General features: G+C 50.9%; 1 long non-coding RNA gene and 1 pseudogene across 3 annotated transcripts; both read right to left on the minus strand.

Annotated features, from left to right (window-relative positions):
- Positions 1–477: 477 nt before the first annotated feature.
- LOC101335870 (disks large homolog 3 pseudogene) lies at positions 478–7,832 on the minus strand (annotated as a pseudogene).
- Positions 7,833–8,119: 287 nt separating this feature from the next.
- Positions 8,120–18,170, minus strand: LOC141279122 (uncharacterized). 3 transcript variants are annotated; one of them, XR_012332906.1, is made up of 4 exons: positions 17,351–18,170; positions 15,415–15,502; positions 13,278–14,989; positions 8,120–13,139 (listed from the first exon to the last, which is right to left on the minus strand). It is a non-coding gene; the product is annotated as an uncharacterized lncRNA (long non-coding RNA). The 3 variants fall into 3 exon arrangements; XR_012332907.1 differs by having other exon boundaries at positions 13,278–13,747; positions 17,351–18,160; XR_012332905.1 differs by having other exon boundaries at positions 13,278–15,502.
- Between the last annotated feature and the right edge of the window lie 628 nt (positions 18,171–18,798).

Here is an 18,798-nt window from a genome sequence, read left to right on the forward strand (position 1 = left end):
GGAAAAACAGGGCTTCCCTGGTGGCATAGCAGTTAAGAATCCGCCTGCCAAAGCAGGGGACGTGGGTTCGAGCCCTGGTTGGGGAAGACCCCACGTACCGCGGAGCAACTAAGCCCATGCGCCACAACTACTGAGCCTGCACTCTAGAGCCCACGAGCCACAGCTACTGAGCCTGTGAGCCACAACTACTGTGCAGCAATGAAGACCCAACACAGCCAAAAATAAATAATAAATAAATAATTAAATATATAAATTCTCTTTAAAAATAAAAGAACGGAAAAACAAGGTCCTACTGCATAGCACGGGGAACTATATTCAATATCTTGTGATAAACCATAATGGAAGAGAATCTGAAGAAGAATATATACATATGTATAACTGAATCACTTCGCTGTACAGTAGAAACTAACACAACATTGTGAATCAACTCTACTAAATAAATTTATTATTGTTTTTTATAGCACAACATGGTTTGGGTTTAACAGCAGTTTAAAAATGAACAAAAAGGAAACCTCTCATGCAGACACATCGGGTGGCATAAAACAATCGGCAATTTAATACGGTGGGAGCACCGTTAGCCATTCTCTCACGTGTGAGTATATATATACATATATGAGAGTGTATAATATATATATATAATAATTTCTATATATTTTATATACATTACATATATATATATATCTATATATAAATAAGATACTTTCTGTTGCCATGACCGCGCTGTCCCAAGCCGCGAGGCAGTGCACAGATCGTAGCAAAGCCTGGGAACCTCTCCTCGCGGGGTGCACGGAGCTCGCTTCATAAGCCGCGCAGCTGTCCCGTCTGTCTTTCCATCAGTCCTCCTCTCTTCTCTTCGCTTCTGCTTGGTTTTATGAAAACAATGACTCTGATGGATTTGCACCTGTGCTAGTGCTTGGGCAAGGTCCATGCAGGAATGGGCGCAGTCACAGGATGAGTGAGATGGCGTCATCCCCAAAAATAAACTAAAACAAAACAAAAATTAAAAAAACAGGACTAGAAAACTCAATTTTTTGGACATATCTAAAAAAGGGGACAAGAACAGTAGTCATCTGTTCTCCCCATGGGGACAGGAATGAAGAGGGAGGAGGGAAGAGAGACTTGATTTCTTCTGTTCACAATAGAATGGTTGGAGGGGATTCTTCAGAGTTTTTCAGGGGATGGGACCCAATGTACTGCCCAGACTGGTCCTCAATGATTTGTTCGATTTTGTTATAAATCTCTTCCAGTGAGTCACCCTGTACAATGGCTGTGAAGTATTCTCCAAACTCCTGCTCCAGTTTCATGGCTTTGTCATAGATCTTATTTGCTTGTTCATATGTCTGCCGTCAGTTCATTTCCATAAGCGCTTCAATGGACTTGGGCTTGAAGAAAGTGGCCATGGGATAAAGTTGTGACTGCTGCAGCCTCTTGATAGCATTGCCAGGAACATCTAACATGCAGTGCTTGCCCCTCCCCCAGCTCCCTTCACTGACTGGAGGCTGGTCCCATAGAGATTATCGCTGAATTGGCCTGCCTCGATGAGCTTGTCCTGAATATCCTTCTCCATCTGTTCTCGGGAGACCACAAAGCAGTAGTCTTGCCCATTCACTTCATCATCACGCCGAGGCCAGGTAGCATGTGGGACACAGGATCCAAATTTACGCAGGAACTCCGAAATCAGGTCATCGTCGACTCTGTCCTTCATTGGGCCCAGGATGATGACGGGCCTTGCATAGTGAACTTCTTGCCATGTCACTGGCTCATATGACAAAATAGCGTCCTCCTGTCCTTTGGAACCTCTTTCGCCGTCACTGGTGCTGGATGTCACTCCCTGTTCCCGTACGCTGCTCTCCTGGGCCATGTTTTCTTTGCTCTTGTAAAATGGAATCTTTCGAGAGAGGCGGAAACTCCTTTTACGTTTCGTTTTGATCGACCTGTTAGACTCAATCATGCCCGTCCTGGCATGAAACTTCACGATTTTCAATGGAGCCCTTTCTTTCTTTTCCACCCTCCTTCTTACTGGGAATCACACCAGTTTGCTCACTTCCTCCATGGGGGGGGGTCACCAGTCTCGCCTGCCACCAGTCATCATCAGAGGTGTTAATGACATGTAGAATGTCACCATAGGAGAGGCTGAGGCCTTAGCTCGGCAAGCAGCTGTCCCGAGTCCGGTCATAATCAAACAAGGCCCTGACATACAAGGACCTCTTCTCACTCGTTCACAGGGACCCAGACCCAGAGCTCACACTGCTGTTCATCATTTGTTCTCGCGAGTCACGTATCTTCGATTCAAAGCGGCTGTATTCTGGCGTCGGGTCGGAGTCCAGGTCTAGTACTGAGAAAGCTCCAGCTCCGGCCGGCCCCTCTGTCCCGCGCGGGAGACCACGGACACCTAAATCAAATAAACTTTAATAAAAGACAGAAAGAGAAAATGTGTCTGATTTTCACTTATGGCTCCCTGGACAGAAATTATATGAAGAAGCACATCTTCCCAGCCTTTGAAGACTACCTTGGACTGTAAAGGGTTAAAAATTCTGGTGTTAGAACCCCTGCCTGGACCTCCAGGCTGTGAAAGTCCAGCGCCAGCCACTGGCAGACTTCAGAATAGGCTGCCAGGGCAGAGAAGGAACTGGTCCACAGCCCACTGCGGGGTCTCCAAGAGCCAACCTCCAGGGAAGGGGAGGCCACGCACAGGGAACCCTGGACTGCTCTGCTCCTGGGTCCTGTAAAGGGCTGTGGCGGGGATGCCTGCCTTCTGCCAAGGGCACGGTCAAGCCCAAGTTTCAGGACTAGCTGCCGACATTCACCGTTACGATGGCTCTTGCACTCACCGCCTCATTAAACGCTCAAAACTCACCTCGGAGGCCAATGCCGTATTGTCCCCATCTCACAGATGAGGAAACCAACGTTTCAGCAATTAACCAGGAGTTGAATCAAGGCTCTGTCCTCTCTGAAACTCGACGGCTAAGCAGAAGCAAACAGACCCTCTCCTCTTGACCTGAAGCTTACAGTTGGCTTGTCTGCAGACTCCCCTGTACCAACGTTCTCAGTTACTGCCTGGACTTTCTTAAGGGGCTGGTCTTTATGTGGGCTCTTTATCAATTCAACAAATATTTGTTGCAAGCCTGCTTTCCCTGTAACACCAGGCTAGGCTGGGAATTGTGGAAGGTGTCCATGTGTCTTAGAGCCCCCGGTCCTTGCACAGAGGGGATGATGGACTGGATGAGAACTGTGTCTTGACTTCATGATTACGTCATGATTCCTATGGGAGCTCATCAAAGTCCAGCAGCCCATGGGGCAGATGCAAGTTCAGGCTCTTTTAGCCACAACTGGCCACAATCCAGCCTAGGCAGACAGGCTCCATTTTGACTCAAGAAGGACCACATCATCCCAGCTGGTGGGGAATCGTTGACAGGCGGGAAGGGAAGCTTCACTGAGATGGAATCTGGCCCATCTGCAGCAGGATAAAAGGAGCCAGTGAAGGAGGAGGGACTGAGACAGGAGGGGAGATCTGGGGAGAGAGGGGTACCTGACAGAGAAATACCCACGGGGGTGTGCAGGCTCAGTGGTCCTCCCATGCCACCTGCGGCTTCTCCTCTGAGACATGCTAAACTGGGAAACAGCTGAGCCTGGGGTGCAGGTGCCGTGTCACTGGCAAGCTTCCTCTGTGGGCACTGGCTGCATCCCTCCCACAGATGCTCTCCTCCTCTGCACACCTGCCCCAGGTCCTGGTGGCTGGGAAAGGACCCAGCAATAAGCAGGAAGGGTTAAGCCAGCCCAGCCGAAGCCTGTGGAATAGGCTGTGTGGTTTCCCGTGCTCAGAAACTTAGTACGTTCCCCAGGATTCTCGACTTCACACCACTGCGTTGTTCGGACGCCGTCCCATTCGGTTGCACGTAAGTCGAGTCTCCACACAGGCCGACTGTCCCGTTGATGTGGCTGGGCCTGCACCTTCCCCACAGGGCTAGGAAGAGGACCCACCACACCTGGGAAGCGGCTCTGGCTCAGGTCAGCCAGGTCCGGGCTGGAATCCTACCTCAGCCACGGTGGCCTCCGCGACAGTTTCTGTCCCCTTAGTGACAGAGTTCTCACCTGTGAAATGCTACGTAGGGACCAGGGCTGGGCTAGGTGAGCTGAGTCAGGTGCCTGGGGCACAGAATTTAAAGAGCTCCCCGCAGGCATGGAGAGCGGGTGCCCCCTTAAATGCTATGCCTTTCCACTGGGCTCCTACCTTGCCTCAGCCTAGTCCCAGCCCCGCTGTGTCCACTGTGGCATGAGCCCAACCACCTGTGTACCCTCACTTCACGCCCACCAAGCCGGGCTGGAGTCTCTCTCTGGTCCTGGAGGTAATTGCCCAAGACATTGTTTTGCAAATGAAGGTCTCAACCCACTAATGTAAACTGATGTGAAATCAATGGAGAGACCCTGGGCCAACATCTAAAAACCTGAAACAGTCTTGACTAGCCTGGAGTGGAATAAAAAAGAATCGAAAATATCAGAATGCATCTTATATGCTTTTTCATAAGACATTTGTTTCAGGTGTGTGCGCTCTGTGTGTGTGTGTGTGTGTGTACTGAGTTGGGATATAAACATTATTCTTTACCACAGCTGAAGACATACCTGCTCCCTCTAACCTGCTTTTCTGCACCTGGCGGGTCCCTATGGCATCCCAGCCCATTCCCAGGCACGCCATGGCTCTCGTTCCCACAGACCGATGCTGTGTCTGGCAGGTCAACATGCAGGGTGTTCTGCATGCTTTCCTCCCTTGTGGAGGTTCAAGTCCTCAGCTGCCAGCCTCTGGGCGATGACGATGATCTACTGGACCTCACCTCCATGGCTCCTGGCCACGGTCATGGCCACGGCCCAGCCCATGGAGTGGGAGAGTCAGACCTGGAGATGAGACTCAGACCCTGGGCAGCTGGACAGAGGCATGTCACGGTCCAGGTCCCGGTGTGGAACCTTGGAAGATGTGGCTCAGGAGTGACAAGGTGGCACCTTCCTCCCACCCCCACTGCCCTCGAGGAAAGAGGCGAAACGGGCTCAGGAAAACCACCCGCTTCCGCATGCACCTGAAATTATGCTTGAAGTCCTTGCTGGGCAGGATGAAGACACCAAGACACAGAGGACATAATACGTCTCCTGCAGGTAAGATACACACTCACCTGCAGTTGATAGTGAAACACTGTGTATAAAGACACCGTGATGCTGAAGAAAGCAGGGAGAAGGAATTGATGTTTTCTGAGCACTTAATATGCAAGATCATGCCCTGTGATTTCATTTCATCGTCAGAAGAATCTTCCAGTCCGAGTGTTGTTACGCCTGCAACTGATGAGATGGAAATTGCCCCACGTTTTTAAGAGTTGGGAACAAGATTCATACATTCACGCACGCCTGACACCCGCCTCCATTTATTCAACCAATAAAGATCAAGCAAATATTATAATCACACGCTCTCTAGGCAAGATACAAAATATTAGAAAATTATATGCCCTCAAGATGTTCACAGTCTAGCGTGGGGAGATGGGTACCTAATATATAAGTACATTCAAATCATCGATGTCCTTGTGACTCAAAATTGAGTACGCGGGGTGGGGTGGTGCAGAGCAGGGGAGTTCTGCTGGGAGGGGCTGGTTGGGCAGGGAGGGAGGGGGGTGTAGATGGCAGCCCGCATCTTGGTGAGATCAGCTTTGACTGGGGAATCAGGAAATAGGTTCACATTAACCAGGGCATCAGCAGAACAGAATAACCAGAGAGGTGCGGGGCGGGAAGGAGGGTCAGCCCTACAGAAGATGGGGGTGGGGGCAGTAGTGTCACGTGGTCCAGAATCCCTGAGGAAGACGGTGGGCTGGGGGTAGATGAGCGGCAGCTCTCAAATCCATTAGGAAACAGGTCCTTGGTTCTCATCTGCCGGGGTCCACAGGTTGAGGTCGCATTTCCCCTTGTATCCAACTCTGAGGACTAGTCTCATTATCCTTAAGAGCTCAGACTGCAGTAAGGGCTGGAAGACAACAGTGGACCCGAGCTCGCTCTGCAAAGCTGGGCGTGTAATGCAAATGTCCATTAGGGTCATTGTCTTTTGAGGACTGTTGAGGCCACTGCTTTGGAAAGCATCTCCTTCTTCTGTTTTCCTAGACAAACCTGCATGCACGTGGTATAACCACCGGGAGGTACGTGCATTTCTGGGGTAGGTAAGTGAGGAAGAGGACCCTGAAGCAGGGTGGGTGGCCAGGTGTGGAAAGAGGTCCCGGTCACTCCCAGGGAGCTGGGACAGGCTTCCAGGAAGCAGAGAGACTTCAGGGGCTTTTGTGCTCCTGCACTGCCGAACTGCTCCCGATGCAGCTGGATTTTTATGCTGAAGACCGGTGCACAGAAAACAGAGAGGGCTGCAGGCACTCATTAAAACTTTACATCCTTGGGGGTGTGTGGGGATGTGTGTATGTGTATACATACTTGAGCTGTTGGAAATATAAACATCTTGCATATTTTATTTGTTTTTCTTCCAACTAAGGAAAGGCCTTCCCTTTGGTTTGTAATCTGTAATCCCCTCGGAAACCCAGGGTGTAATCTGATAGAGGAAACTAAAACCCATCAAGGTTTCACGGGATCCTGAGTTGGCTTTCCTTGAGAAATGGCTTCTCCCAAGATTGCTTTCACTGTGAGAATGCGTTTTTACAAGGCCGTGTTGGAACACTGGGTATGACATTTGATTGGGCCTTCCTTTAAAAGGTCAGGTTTGCTTTAATAATGGTACATGTCATTTCGATGCATAATAGGAAACTACTGGCCAGTTGACAGACCTGAGGCAAAATGGATTTTCTTCTTCGGATTCAGACCTTCTGGAAATGGTAACCCAGCAGTGTACATAAATATTGGAATGTGGTAGTAATTATAATGTGTGAATAGGACAGAAAGGTTAATTCTGTTTCATTTTGACACCTGAAGGTGTCCAGTGAAATGTCAGTTAAAAATGTCCATATAAAGCCAGGCTCCTTTCAGCTTCAAGTAAGAAATGCATATCTGATATTAGCCGAAAAGCCAATAAGTGCTTAAAAAAGCCAGATAACTCAAGGCGTATTCTATGATCCATGCTCCAAAGATGGATGTCCGAACAGAAACAGCATGGGACGGTTTGGATCATTCGTGGAGTTCCAGAGGAAGATGACTTGTCGTCTAGGTTATTAAAGTAGATCCAAAGAACAGCCAAACCCCTTGCTATTAAGCAAGAGAACAGGGAACTAGCCCTAGAGTTCAAGTCTATGGCCTGGGCCACAGTCTCAGTTACCAGTGGTTCTGTCTTCCTGGAGCCTGGGTCCCTGTAGCCTGAGTGTGTGTCTGAATCTCTTCTGGCCTTGAAGTTCTCAATAGATGCTCTACCGTGGACCACCCATCCCTGCATGAGCCCAGCACTGTGACAATCCCCTGGAGAGGGTCCCGGGCCTTGATGCCTGCCTTTTTACTCTGTCCTTGCATGCCCTCCCCTCCTCTGCACTCTGAGGCTCCAGCCTACCTCTCACCTCAGTCAACCAAGTCCCTCCCTAGAGCTTTCCAAGTTCCTCTGTGCCTGGAACTTGAACCGAAGCACTCGTGACTTACATTCCAGCAACCGGAACACCTGTTGGCCTGAAAAGTACACGTGGTCCCCAGCTCTGTGGCTTTAAAAGGTGCCCTTCCCGTATTGCTTATATGTGGAATCTAAATAAAATGGTGCAGATGAACTTATCTACAAGACAGAAATAGACTCACAGACATAGAAAACAAACTTACAGTTACCAAAGGGGAAGGGGGAGGGGGAGAGATAAATTAGGAGTATGGGATGAACAGATACACACCACCATATATAAAATAGACAACCAACAAGGACCTACTGCATAGCACAGGGAACTATACTCAATATCTTGTAATAACCTATAATGCAAAAGAATCTAAAAAAGAATATATATACGTGTGTGTGTGTGTCTATATATATATACACACATATATATATAACTGAATCACTTCGTTGTATACCTGAAACTAACACAACATTGTAAATCAACAATATTTCAATAAAATTTAAAATAAGATAAAATTAAATTAAAAAGATGCCCTTCCCCCGGGACTTTAAAATTCCATGGTCCATAGCCTGCTGGCTGCACAGTGCCTGTCTTGCAGCACAGATCATGAGACTTCAGCCACAAAATCATTCATGATCCCATCAAAGGCATGGAAATTTATACGCTGCTGACAACTCCCGTGTTTTTCTATCCAAATCACACACCGATCTCCCAGCAGGAGTTGCCCCGAGGACAGATGTCCAAGTACAGCCCAGATGGAGGCTGCCCTCTATTTGTCTGCAGGACTCCTGTCAGGCTCCTCAGTCCATCCCTGGGCCCGCCCAGAGTAGCCAGTTTGCCGTAATGATCCGGACACAAGCCAGTGGGGCACCACCACCACCAGAGACAAGGGGTAGCACAATCAGTCCACTTCTGTGCGAGAATCGTTTTCAAATTGAAGGGCAGGGCAGCCTAGACTGGGTGGGGAATCCACTGTCTGTTGCTGGGGAAGGTCACAGCCACGCCGTGACACTGCACAAGAGACAGGGACTTTGTAAAAACCTATAATGGAAGAGAATGTACAAAGAAGATTTTTTAATGATAATAACAAGGACAATGATAACAGCAACCCTTAGTGGACTTGTGGGTGCCCTCCTGGATGTTGCGACTCCAGGGACCCATCCTTAAGATTAAACACACAATAAACTTGGGTTAAAGCAGAAGCGGTACATTTAACACACACACACAACACAAGGAATATATCTGCAACAAATCACCCTAGAGATCTTCTACCAATTATCCCGGGAAGAACACTGATCTACGTGCTTCTCACAGAGAGCAGAATATTTTTGTCCTTTTGTTCTGGTGTGTACAGAGCACCTCAAGGCCAGTCAAAGAGGATGGACCGTCCACCTCTACTTTTTTTCCAGGCAGGTAGCCAGGATGCCTGAGTGTCTCGGGCACCCCAAAGGAGAATTGCAGTTGCTTACATAGCCTTAGAATTTGCTGTGCAATTTGCTGTGCAAATATTTGTATCCCTAGAGAGGCTTGTTAAGGAGGGCAGCTGGGCAGCAGAGGCAGTTCTGCTCTGGCTTTCTTTCCTGAGCAAGCACTGCACAGTTGTCTGACACTTTGAATTGTGTAAACCATAAAATTAACAGTGGCCCCAAAGATCAAAGGCCAAATTGGACATTGCAGAGCAAGTAATAACACCCAGGCCTCATTCCTGGGGTGGCAGATGAATCTTTCCATCTACAAACAGAAACCTGGTTAAATACAGTTCCCCTGAATCCCCAGAAAAGTCGTGCCCCTCTCAAAAAATTTTGGAAAAGTATAAGTAATTATTGCAGGTACTTACTATTCAAAAATCAATCTTCAAGTAACCTAAAAATAGAACTAGATGCACGTATAAAGATCTAAAAATCGTTTTAAATAAAAATTTTACTAATCTTCAATTATAAAATGCCCACACGGATAGCAAGAGTAATAATTTAAAAATTCATGTCACATCCACTATTTGACGTCCAGAACTGCCGGTTCTGAAGGGATGACACAGGATGTGTTTACCTCTGCCAACTTCCAGTACCAATTCTAGATTTTAGGATTGGAATTCACAGCATATGATAAGCAAATACATTATTAAATTAAGCATGGCTTTGGGTGCTCACTGCTAAGGAAAAGCCCAAGTAAATAAAATGAGAAATTATTGCACACTACATAAAACCTTCAACAGACTTTATAAATCTTCGCTCTGCCCCCAGAACACCCATTCATTTCTGTTTCCAGCAATGTGCCGAGGTTTGCACATGTGCACTGGGGAGGGGGCGTGGTGGAGATGAATGGGGGGTGGGGGACTAGCCCCGGAGCCTGTTGCTGGGTTCTCAACACATCAGGGACTTCCCTTTCGTGCCAGAAGCAGATGTGCAGGAAGGATCCAACCTAAGAGGTTACAGGTCATTTCTTCAATTATCCTCCAGCCTCAACTACTCCATTCAGTGGAGTGTGACAGTGTGTGCTAGACCTGGTGGGGGGAGGGGGAGGAAACACAGAGAGAGAGAGAGAGAGAGAGAGACTGGCAATGAGACACAGCCCCTCCCCTCAAGAAGCTTAACCCTCTATCAGGTGGATAATGCATGTATAAATAAAATAAATAGGGCTTCCCTGGTGGCGCAGTGGTTGAAAGTCCGCCTGCCAATGCAGGGGACACGGGTTCGTGCCCCGGTCCGGGAGGATCCCACATGCCGCGGAGCGGCTGGGCCCGTGAGCCATGACCGCTGAGCCTGCGCGTCCGGAGCCTGTGCTCCACAACAGGAGAGGCCACAGCAGTGAGAGGCCCGCGTACCGCAAAATAATAATAATAAATAAATAAAGAGAATTTAATAGTAAAGGAAGAGTGAGCATTTCTGGGCCTTCTCTGCCCTCCCAGGGCTGCTCCAAGCATGAACCCATTCCTTCCCGCCCCTGCAAGCCCCGTGGGGTGGATGGGTCTCCCCTTTGTTCTGACTGTTGAAAAGCTAGGAGAGGCTCCTAGGCTGACTTCCAGAAACCTCACAAGTTTCGTCTTGTTTCCCAGTAGCCCAGTTTCCTAACCTCCTTTGCTTGCACGGCCTGTAGTTTTGTAAACTGCCTTAAATCACTTTGTAGAACATGTGATACTCTTATAAGAATGTGTTTACTAAACTCGGCATGCCTGAACTCAAACGCTATCATTTTCCCCAAACCTACTTCTCTTCTGGATTACCCTCTTCCGGTGAATGGCAGCTCCAGTTCCAGAGCTGAAACCCTGGGGGCACCTTTGCTGAGTCGCTCATTCACTCCCTGCTTTGTTTTTCTGCTCTGCCTGATAAAGCATTGGTCACTGCCCGTGGCTCCAGATATCTTCCTGGCTCATTTTTCTTGTTTCCATCCACACGTTTGCCATTCTGGGTTAGTAGATAGGTTGTTATTAATCTGGGATACGGAAATACTTTTCCAATCCTCCTGCCAACCTCCTATCTCTCTCTGCACTATTGTATACTCTGCTGCCACAATGAGTTCCCAAAGCAGAGTTCTCATGACATCCCCACCCATAGCAAACCTCATGTAGCTGGTGTACATGTCCCATCCACCCACCCATCCATCCATCCATCCATCCATCCATCCAGATGGATAAGAGTCCTTTCTCTGTGCCCACCTAGCGCTGAGTATTTTACAAGCATTAAACCATTCTCTCTCCACTTCCCAACCCCGTGAGGAGGACATATCTCCTCTCCTGCAGGAATGGACAGTGACAAGGACTTTATCAGATTAGACAGAAAAAGCAGGAGAGTATAAGGGACTCAGCAAAGGTGACTGACTACAGTGTTTGAGCTCTGGGAACGGGATCTGCTGTTGTCCAAACTAGGGTAATCCAGACGAGGAGATACAGGGAAAATGACAAAGGGTTTGAGTTTAGACATGTTGAATGTAGTCAGTGAGTTCTTGTAAAGGTAAGTCTGGGCTTTGAGAGAAAGACTAGAGTTTAGATTTGGGGGCAATTAACATGGTAAAAAAAAAAGAAAAAAAGTGTCATAATGTTAAAGAGATCACCCTCCAAGAGAGAAGAAGGAAGGAAGGAAGGAAGAAAGGAAGAAAGAAAAACCAAGATGGCAAATCTGGAGGCATCCCAGATGCTATGGGTATAGAGCAGGGATCAGCAAACTTCCTCTGTGAAGGGCCACATGGTACATATTTTAGGCTTTGTGGGCATCCGTCTCTGTCGCAACTACTCAACTCTGCTGTGTGGCATAGAAGCAGACGTAGAGATGATGCACAAGCGTGCACAACGGACATGGCTGTGACCCAATAAAACTTTATTAACCAAAAGAGGCCAGGGCAAGATTTGGCCTGAGGGCCATAGTTGGAGGATCCCTGGTTTAGAGGTTGAGAAGAGGCATCAAGGCCATGGAACTGGAGCCACGCGGCACAGGGGCCGGGCGTGGGGAGGGGCTGGGGGAGGGAGGACACCGACCCACTTGTACCCAAGCTCTGCAAGGTGTAACCACACCTCCACCTCATGCTTTCCTCACACTGGCCGTGCTGTTTGCCCAGGTGAACGATGCATAGAATTAAGTGCCCAGATCTGACTGCAATGGTGGGTGGGGTCTGGGTACCAGCAGGCTCTCTGCTCCGCCTGAGGGGCAGCGGGACGGTGCCCGGACGTCCGGGTGGAGGAGACTCAGAGGAAGGCTGGGGTCAGAGGCTGCGGAGCGGCAGGGAGCAGACTCCTGCTCCCCAGGCCTCTCAGCGGCCCCTGCAGTTCCGGGTCTTCAGAGCCCTCTGGACTCCAGGCACTTTGCGGGGCTCCTGTGCAGGGGAACTGGATCCCTCAGGGGCCTCCCAAAGAGATGCTCCCCCAAGATGCTTTTCGCTCTTAGGAGCGTCCCTTTTCTCTTTCCTTACCTTGATCATGAATCTCACGTCAAGAGGATGAGATCTTCTTTTCTCAGCTTTTTTCCAAATTAACTGCCTTCCTTGACCTAAAAACCTCACCGGAGGGGCCCTGGGGCAGCACCGGGCTGGTGGTGGGTGCACCCTGGGGGCACTGAACCACCTGCTGCTCCAGACCCCGGAATGTCAGGTGTCCTGGCAGAGATGGCGGGGGGGGGGGGAGGGGAATCAAAGGTTCCCATAGGCAAGAAGTAACTGCCCATCCCGGTTCACCCGTGCGGCAGGCCCACCCGAACGCCACCCTCGGAACCCCGACGGGACAGCCGGTCCATGCGAGGGGACAGCGTCTACCTCTCCCACAGCCCTGCCTTCCTGTCCAGCAAGTTTCCCTCTCAACCTCTTCCCTGCCTGGCAGCTTGACACCTTCAGGAGATTGTTATCCAGCATCTCCTATGCCTCCAGTCCCTCCGCCGCCTGCCCAGCGGTGGGATTCAGGCCGCTGGAGGGACCGTCCAGCGTGCGGGGCAGAGGCCGTCCAGCGATGGTCTGGCCACAGTCATCACTGCTCACCTTCCAGCGAAGACTCCCCATCTCCAGCCCAGTGGGTCATCTGGGCCCACGGCTCACTCAGGAGGCTGCTGCAGAAGCCCCGTGTCCACCTGATTCAAGCAGGGACATGCCAAGGCTCGGAAGGGCAGGCTGTGGGGATGGAGGAGGGAAAAGTTCAAGTCTTCAGACCTCCCCTGTGAATAAATACAATAAAAGAGGAAACGCTTCTTTTTTTACAAGGCCAGGATGAGCGCAGGAAGAAAGGTCCTCTCTGCCTTGTGGCCTCACCTGGCTGGTGACATCCCTTAGGTGTCCAGGTGGGCTGGATCTTCCTCCCCACACAGGGCTGATGGGTCCACTCGCCACCAAGAAGCCCTGAGGCAAGGACCGGGCAGTGGTCCCAGGAGTGGGGACCACAGGCTGGGGCAGGGGACGTTTCTGAGCTGGCATCAATGGGATCAACAGTAGAGGCCAAGGAAGATGGATGCAGAGCCCGACCCCAGGTGAGGGAGGCAGGTGCGTGGCGATGCCATTGTCCCTGGTGAGCACAGGACCAGAGATGGGGAGATGGGAACAAGGAGAGTGCTGCTAAGTGCTCCACTCTGGGCCAGATGCTTTCTGTGTGTGAAAAGTGAGGCACCAACAAGTTCAGGTTCAACATGCTGGGGGTCCCCCCAGCATCAGGTAAACGTACACGAAGATGGGGCTTTGCGCATCATTCTGTGCTGGGCTGAGAGCTGGTTCCTCAGAGAAGATGACTGTGTAAAGCAAGAAAGAAAAACACAAGTGTAGCTCACAACTGCAGGAAAGCTTGACATTGAGGGGGGTTCAGAACAGAAGAGCGGCCAGCCGTCTGTGTCCTCGAGAGAAGGGATTTCCCAGGTTTCCTCACAGTCTGTTTCACTGTCCCTGAGAAGGAGCTCAGGGAATGCCTGAATGAATGAATGAATGAATGAGTGATTGAATACGTGCATGCACTGGAGGGACCTCCTTTGAATCCTACGCCAAAAATATCTACCTTTCAACTTGGGCAAGTCACTCCAGCTCCCTGACATTTTTGTTGCTATGGTTTACCTATAAATGGCAAATAATAATTCCACAAGTTGTGGGAACCAGGGCAATGTCAAAAACAGAAACCCACCCCAGTGCAGGGTTTCACTGCCTGCTGTGCCCTTTCTGCCTTTCCCGGGCCTCATCTTCCTCATCTGGAAACACAGGCTATAGGACTAGATGTTTCTGAGGTCCCTTTCAGCTGGCGTTCCAGGATTCTAAGTGAATGCAGAGATTGGGGAGTACATGGTCAGGGGGGAGGGGACCCGTCCCACAGAAGATGGTCTATGAATGCAGTTGGCACGGCTGGATTCCTGTGTCTTGGCTCAAATCCAAGAGAAAACATTCCTCTTTTTCAATCACTGTCATGACTGACAAGTTCTGCGGAGATCCCTCTGCCCGTGTGGAATGCAGACATGCAAGGCGTTCTGAAACCCAGCCCTTAACAACGGAGAAGTCTTCCCCTGCTAAGTGAGTCCAACAGCGCAATGCTTCAGCCGCAGGGCTGAAGAGATGCTGAGGAAGGGAATGTTGTTGGGGCAAGCGTGCAGTCCGACCGAATGGAATCTGTGAGTTGCCTTTATGCCACATCCAAAGCTCAAAATCTAGAGATTCCCTACATCTGAATGTGGTGTCTATCTTCAACTCTATTCTACAACTCAGACGAAATTGCTATATAAAAGTTTATAGATGAGTGGATTCAAAATTTGAAGGGAAGTGTAAGGAACCTCTTTTCCAACCACAGAGCCAATTAAGGGGGCAAAACATTCCCTTGAAACTTGAAATTTAAAAAGGAAAACAGGGCTTCCCTGGTGGCGCAGTGGTTGGGAGTCCGCCTGCCGATGCAGGGGACGCGGGTTCATGCCCCGGTCCGGGAAGATCCCACGTGCAACGGAGCGGCTGGGCCCGTGAGCCATGGCCGCTGGGCCTGCGCGTCCGGAGCCTGTGCTCTGCAACGGGAGAGGCCACAGCAGTGAGAGGCCTGCGTAGCGCAAAACAAAAACGAAAACAAAAACAAAAAAGGAAAACAAATGGTCCCCTAAGAGCCAACGATAATATCTACCCATAAGGGGCAGGCCAAAGCAGCGTGCAAAACTCGATTTAGAGAGAGTCCAGCTCCCCGACCCATAAGGTGCACTGTCTTCCCATCTGAAGACAGAAAGTGCACAGCAGACGTGAGGTGGTAGCCGCAGGAGCCCAGGACAGAGAGCCACTGGAGAAAGTGAGGAGCGGGGCCTGGGGAGAGCACCGTCCACCGAACGCCCACTGGTGGTGGTGAACGTGTGAGTTGCTGGGCTCTCCTGAGCCGCTGACATGACACACAGCAGGATTCTCACTGGCCAGGGCTCTGGGCTCAGAGGGACCACGTGCTCACCCGCAAGAGCCAGCCCCAGCGTCTGTGAGTTTCACGGTCTTGAACTGAAGTCTTATTTCACACGCAACAGTCTTCAATAAATGTTTGCCTAAAAAAAAAAAAAAAAACCGCAGGTAATTAACCACCTTGTAAGTACCTCCCGAAGTATCATTTGGCTTCCCCTGCAAGACTGAATGCATGGTCAGACCCTCCCCTAACCCCGGAGACCTCCTTGCTTTCAGAGAGGTGGAGGGTAGTCGCTTCCCATGATACCATGCGCTCCTTTCCGGCGGACAGGTCCTCCACGTCTTACCAGCCTACTTGTTAGCGCGAGATCACAGATGCCAAGATCATTTTGCAGCTGAACCCGTCTCGGAAATGACTTCCTCCAGCCTGACATTTGACACACGAGGAGACATGGGATGGGACCAGCTCAGACTCTCCGTGGTGGAAGCAGCGCTTGCCCCCAAATCCCCCGATTCAAGGACCTTTCCAAACCTTCCTTTAACTCCTAGGTATTGTGTATGGTTCAGGTGTGAAAAGATTAAATTAGAAGTTTTGACCAAAGCAGCGAGATGCTACACCAAGGTCTCAAGATTCCCAACTAAGCACCCAAGATCCAGGTTATCAGTGACCCCAACCGCTGGGGAGCGGGGAGTGGAACCTGAGGGACGTCACCTCCAAGAGGCAGGTGACCGGCAGAGGCGGCCAAGCACACAGCTAGTCGCATTACACCCGACACGTGTGATGGTAAAGGGGCCACACGGTTGTTTTTGGCTTGTGATGAATAAGTTTACTTGGTAGAATCTTCTAAGTAACGTCCCCCAGTCCCAGAATTGGAGGCACCAATCAGGAAGTGAACCGAGTGTCTACTGTCAGCTGAGCTTGTCTACCGGGTGGTCCCGAGCTACTTGGTTTCCTCGTGTTTATTTTTAGAACAAGAATGCCTGTCACGTTTTTGGAAATGCATTCCTTTGAATTCAAACCACTTCAAAATGGTTGGACCCCAAATCAGCATTCCTGGGCCCTCTCCACTCAGGAACACGACGTGGCTTCATCTCGTAGACCCCACGAACCCCCTAGAGGAGCATCCCTAGCATGCGAGGTCCTGGGGCAGGGCAGGGGGCTTCTGCCGGCCTGGTGCCCGCCCCCAGGTCTCCTGAGTCCCCTGGGGCCCCGTCATGCAGGGCGAGGGGAAGCTGCAGTGCCGATGGCTGTGCGGACCCAAGAGACGCACGTTGTGGCATCAGGAGAAACGCAACAGAGCCCCTTATCAGGTGTGGCTGCTTCCTCCTGCAGTGTGGTCCTTCCTACAGCCCCCCGCCACACCCCCACAACCCCCACCCCCAGCTCCAGGCACATTTCACAGCCTCTCCCCTCCCAGACATCGCCCTGGAAACCAGAACACTTCCCCAAACATCACCCTATTCTCACGGTGTTCAGGAACTCTCTGGAAATAGGTGGGGACCTTGTGATTGTTTTTACAGAAGAAGGAACAGGAGAGAAAGCGTGAACGCATTTTCTGTGGTCGTCTCTGTAAGAAACCGAATTACAGCTCTGACTCCTTGAAAAACCCGAGAAGAATGAAAATCCAAATCTCAGGACAAATTAGAGGTTTATTGATCGTTTTGCAAAAGGAACCACCAGCAGCTTCATCTCCATGGATGGCTTCCCTGGTGCTCATGACAGGGCAAAGTTCAGCCTTCCGGCCCTGGCGACAGGGACGGGGGACACACCCGCAACCCCTGGGCCTCGTGTTCTGGACAACAGGTCAGATAAGGAGGGGGCAGGCGGCAGCCGGCAGCAGCGGTCAGATATCCGGTCAGCTATCGGCCTGCAGTGGGGGAGCTAACAGGAGTGGGAGGGCCCAGGGTCCCCGATAAACCCACAGTGCTGATACCTCGAGATCAGCAACAAGAAAGAAACAAAAAATCACCAGTCCCCTTTGCATGCTTACCCACAGGCAATGTGCAGACGGAGACTTTGCTGACACAAAGCCCCAAAGAGGTGTCACGTTCCAGGGCAAGATCCGTGTTTTTCTTTCACTAAACTTCCCAGGTATGTAGTGACCGGCAGAATGTCATCTCTGCCCAGGCGCAGGCTGGAACCTCCAGGGCCATCCCTGCTCGAGACCTGCTGCCCAGGCAAGGGATACCGGGACCCAGACCCTTGACTCCCTGCACTCTGTTCCAGAATCTTCCATCTGAGTCCTCTGTGCTCTCTGCCTTTTAGCCCGGACACCACGCATCGGAAACCTGACTTTCCCCTCCACTCCTTCTCCACAAGCATCCCTGTGGGACCCGCCCTGGCTCTGACCCAGCTTCCGCGTGATCCTGTCCTCCTCTGCCCTGATTTCTAGTTCTGGCCACCGCCCCGAGACTCTCAGCTCCTGTGAGTTCACCCCAGTTGCCTGGACCCCTGTCCAAGTGCTGACAAGCCCCACACACCCAGAAGAGCCAGACTGACCACAGAGACTCCCCTGTCCCCTCTTCCTGGCTGGAAATGGCTTCCCATCTGAGTCTGGAGGGAGGGGAAGAGCTTCCACGGCAGGTCAAGGAAGGCCAGCATGGGCCAGGGGCAGCCGTGGGGCCAGGAAGGTCATCGGACGGTCCGGGGCTCACACCGCAGGTTCATGTCCACCCACCACGCTCAGGCCAGCCTCCTCTGGGGGCCCAGCGTTCTAGCCCAGGCCTCATATAAGGGTTAGCGCAAGAAGCTCTGGTCTGATCATGCAAACAGGGCACACTCACTTCGAGCTAGCAGCTGAGAGTGGTAGGCACGTGCACGCACACACACAGAGGCACGCAGGCACACACACACAGGCGCACACGCAGATACACACACACACAGAGACACATGGAGAGAAAGTGGGGACACTGCTTCCATGGGACCCATGTGTTTCAGCCTCTGCCTGACGACCACTTTGCATGACGTTTTGGAAATAATTATAAAAGAGGAACTGGGGCTGAGAGAGGAAACAGTGCTGGATTTGGGAGGTGAGGCGGTGAGAACTGTCTCTGTGTTGGGAAAGGGGCCACAAACACAGAGTGTGGACACAGCGCTGCCCTCACCCCACCCGCTGAAAAGGTGGGCTTCAGCCACACTCATCATTCTACAGGTCATGACCAGGCGCTGCTCTGTGCCAGGCTCTGTGCAGGCTGGGACACAGTGGTGAACAGGAACAGTCTGCCCTGCCCTCATGGCCCTTCCACTCTCACTGGAGAGGTACTGACCGAATCTGCTAGAAAGACAGGAGCCACATGGTAGAAAACTCGAGGGCCAGGGAGCCCAGCTGAGGTCGTTTGATCAGCCACAGCTGAGGGGTGACATTTATGCGGACGACTGAAGGATAAGGAATGAGCCCTGCTAATAGAGTGGGGGGAAATGATACAGACAGAGCACCGG

This window comes from Tursiops truncatus, chromosome 7 (assembly GCF_011762595.2).
Source record: "Tursiops truncatus isolate mTurTru1 chromosome 7, mTurTru1.mat.Y, whole genome shotgun sequence".
NCBI lineage: Eukaryota > Metazoa > Chordata > Mammalia > Artiodactyla > Delphinidae > Tursiops > Tursiops truncatus.